The 3,768-nt window shown below is 38.5% G+C and overlaps 1 pseudogene; it reads right to left on the bottom strand.

Annotated features, from left to right (window-relative positions):
* Positions 1-3,363: 3,363 nt before the first annotated feature.
* Positions 3,364-3,516, bottom strand: LOC116587341 (annotated as a pseudogene).
* Between the last annotated feature and the right edge of the window lie 252 nt (positions 3,517-3,768).

Genomic DNA, 3,768 nt, shown 5'->3' with positions numbered 1-3,768 from the left:
AATATTGATCAAGGACCAGTAAAATTTTTCATGCCTTTAACCTGAGTAATTCCATTTTGAGGAATTTATTCTAAGGATATCAGCTGAAGTGTAGAAGACGGTTTGGGGGTTTGGGGGGGGGGTTGGTTTTGTTTTGCATTTGCAAAATATATTACTGAAGTATTTTTTACAGAAGTAAAAATGAAGGAAAACTTAAAAGTCCCAAATTGGGTAGGATTAGGTAATCCTTTTTCTGTTTCCCAATTATTTTGTACATACATTTTATTCAAACAGCCAGCATAGTGGGTTCTCTTCATTTGCATGGATACCTTCTTGAGTAACTGAGTTCTCAGAGTGAGACAAAGAATTTTCATCTCTGTGATCCCAGAGCCTACTGTAAAAACTGGGGCCCCATAGACTCTCAGTTAATAACTTGTAAATTAGTAAAATTTCACTTTATTTGTCATGCAATCCATAATGACCACTAAGATTTTTATTTCCCCCAACTCTCACTGCCTACACACCCATAAACATGAGACTAATTCATTCCATTTTTGCAGTTTAGCAAATTAGACTGTTTAAAACAAACTGAATTTAGCTGTATCTGTTTGTACATATAGATAGAGCTATTGGCATGGTCATAAATAAACTGAATTCTAAATCAGTATATGAACCATGACAGGTATTAATATAAAGATAAGCAGTAAGATAAGAGATAATATTTCAAGTCACTTTTAAGACTTTACATGAACTTTTTGATGCTTGAGAAAACCAAACGATTCAATGTCAGATGTATCCCAGAGGATACGTGAGGCTGATACAATGTGGAATAAAAATTACAGAGTTTGGAAAATCAATGTCATATATGTATATATGAAGATTGAGGCCATTTTCTGTATCTTAAAAGTAATTTTAAGCTGCTTTAAGAGGCAGTCTTTTGAGTGTAAGCCTCCTCACTCAGCTCAATTACATCCCAGCACAATGAGAAAAATTGCGAGTGAGTTCACAAAACACTGTGGGAAAACTATTTTAGACTGTTATTGGGAAGTTGTCTGTACATAGAAGTGTAATAGCTGCACTTCAGTCCAATTCTGGTCTTTGCAATTTACTTTAAGATGTGCCAATCCTCAGTAAATTATGTGAGAAGGGGACAATGAAATCATTATTTACCTGAATTGTAATACATTCCTATCTTACTCCAGGAGTAGAATTAAATAAATCAATAAATGGAAGGGTTCATGTGTAGAAGATTGAAGTGCCCACACATACAACTTTTATTCCGGGTTTGAGGGTGAGAGGAGGTAGAAAATGATTTCAGCAATAACAAATTAGAAAACTAGTGGAACTTTTTAAAAGCATGAAGAATTAAATCCACTTAATTTCTGAGTATCTGCTAATGTCATGTAACTCTGGATAACATTTAAAAAATCATATATGAAAAAATAAACAGCTAAATGTTGGACAACAGAGAGAAAACTCACCTTAAACAACTCAAGCAATTCCTCTAGAAAGGAGAGGAAAGGGAGAGAGGGAGGTAGGACAGAAGGAAATAGGGAAGGGGGAGGGAGGGAGGAAGGAAGGAAGGAATTGAGAGCTTGTATAGTACCTAAAGTACCCTCTTATAGGGTGCTGACTACCTCCTGGCCCGGTGGGCAGCAGACAAGGTCTTGGCCACGCTGAGGAAGAGACAATATGGCACACCAAAAGTGCCCCAGAGTTTTAAAACTTAGTTTTACTAATACCAGCTAAGACAATCTGATTGAAATAATTTCTTTAAATCATATATCTACATGTGAAAAAATAACTTTGTCTGTACCATAATATAAGGTAAAATCATATATTTTCTCCTCAATACATGTTTTCCTAAGTGCTGCTCAGTAAATAGCACCTTTCCTTTTTCTCAGATCTACGGTGGTCACGGCGGGACGGGGGGAGGGTAACATACCAATCAATGCTACATCTAGTTGCAAACATTATTTTCTGAACTCTTCAAAGATTGGTGTTGGTGCTTCGGTAAGGATGTTGGTGGCTCCGAGAATTCTGTGAGTTTTAATTAAGGTCTCTGGGCCCAAGACTCAATGTAGAGAGAGTATAATTGCGCTTTATGCCCTAAAAAGCGGTTTGGATATATTTCCTTGAATTCAGGTATTCAAATAAAGTTTGTTAGATAACTGTAGGTTTGAATATTTCAATGAAGATGATAATTTAATATGACAGGAAAAATGAGAACACTTATAATCCGTGTTCCCAGGCCATAGTGGCCTAAAAGAACAAAGCTTTGTGTCAGAGTAAGAGTAGAGATAACGTCGAACAGCAGAATAGATGGAATCCCACCCCACTGGTCATTCCTTCATTTCACTCAACAAGTATTTATTGAGTATCACATAAGAACCAAGCACTCTGCCAGGCACTGGGGGTATGATGGCAAACAAAAGTAGACATGGTCTTTTGTGTACCTTAAAATCTGGGAAAGGCATTGAGTAAATAACAAGGAAGTCTTACCTAGACTTGGGAAAGGGGGCGGCTGTAGTTAAGATGGGTGTCCCTTAGGAAGGAATGGTTGGGCTGAGTTATGATGTATTGCCTGGAGTTAACCAGGTAAGGGGAGGAGGCACAAAAGGTGAGGAGGAACGTTAAGGACAGATGGTAGACTATTTTCAATGACCCCATTGTCAGAGGGAACCTATCACATCTGGGAATGAAAGAAAATCTAAATCGTTGGGGTGCAGAGAATAGTTGAAGGGGAAGAGGGAGGTTGGTAAAGGTCGGGCTTGACTGTCATCTTGAATGCAGAGAAACCATCGAAGAATTTTAAGCTGGAGGAGTGGTGTGGAGAGAAAAGAGCAATAGGGTCAGATTTGCCTTTTGAAAACTCCACTGTGCCTAAGGTGTGGAGGACCCATTGTTGGGAGGGAAAGACAAAAGCAGATGAATTAAGAGGCCACTGCCGTAAATGGTGCAAATCTAAGTCTGTGGTAAAAACTTTTGGCCACTTTCCTCCCTGGGAACCTAGAAAAAATACTTTATTTCCCAGAGAAAACCTTCCCTCTATAGTGGAGGTGGAAGGAAGTCAATTAATGGAACATTTAGAAGGTAAAATTGGCAAGACATAGTAATGGATTGCATATGGTTGCAAGACACAAGGGCTAGTTGAGGGTTTGTACGCCTGGACAGATGAGAATCCCATTCATTTGGGCAACAGCGGAAACTTATTATAAGTGAAATGGATAAAGTTTATTGAGCAATGCTATGCTACGGTCATTGTTCTAAGTGCCTTGCACACTTTATTTAATTCTTTCTTTAAACAACTCTGTGATCTAGGTAGTACTCCTGTTTTCTCCATCTTATAGATGAAGAACTGAGGCAGAGAAAGATTAAGCAACATGTTCATTTACATATCCATACAAGTCGTGGGTCTAGGTATTGAGTCCAGAGCTACGCTTTTCACCACTTTACCATGCTTCCTCCCTGTTCAATTAGCAACAATCGCACCTCGGATAAACCTCATTGGCTACGATACTGCCACTGCGCAAAGTTGCTTCCTCCCTGTTCAAGATGTTTTTCCCGTAGTTCAAACAAAAGGGCCTCTTTTTCCTTCCCAGCTCATCTTGTGGTTTTCATTCTCCTTCAGTGCTCACTTCCAATGCTCAAAACAATAGTTTCCTCATAGCTAAGTTGCTATCAATTTTCCACACCGAAAAATATCTTTGTCTCTATGTTGATATCACCTCGTGGAGTCATAATTTATTGTTGTAATTTGAGGTTGAGGGACACAGAGAAGAAGATTCC

This window comes from Mustela erminea, chromosome 3, assembly GCF_009829155.1.
Source record: "Mustela erminea isolate mMusErm1 chromosome 3, mMusErm1.Pri, whole genome shotgun sequence".
In the NCBI taxonomy this organism is placed as follows: domain Eukaryota; kingdom Metazoa; phylum Chordata; class Mammalia; order Carnivora; family Mustelidae; genus Mustela; species Mustela erminea.
Note: the sequence above shows the minus strand (reverse complement) of the source record. Positions and strands in the feature narration are given on the sequence as shown.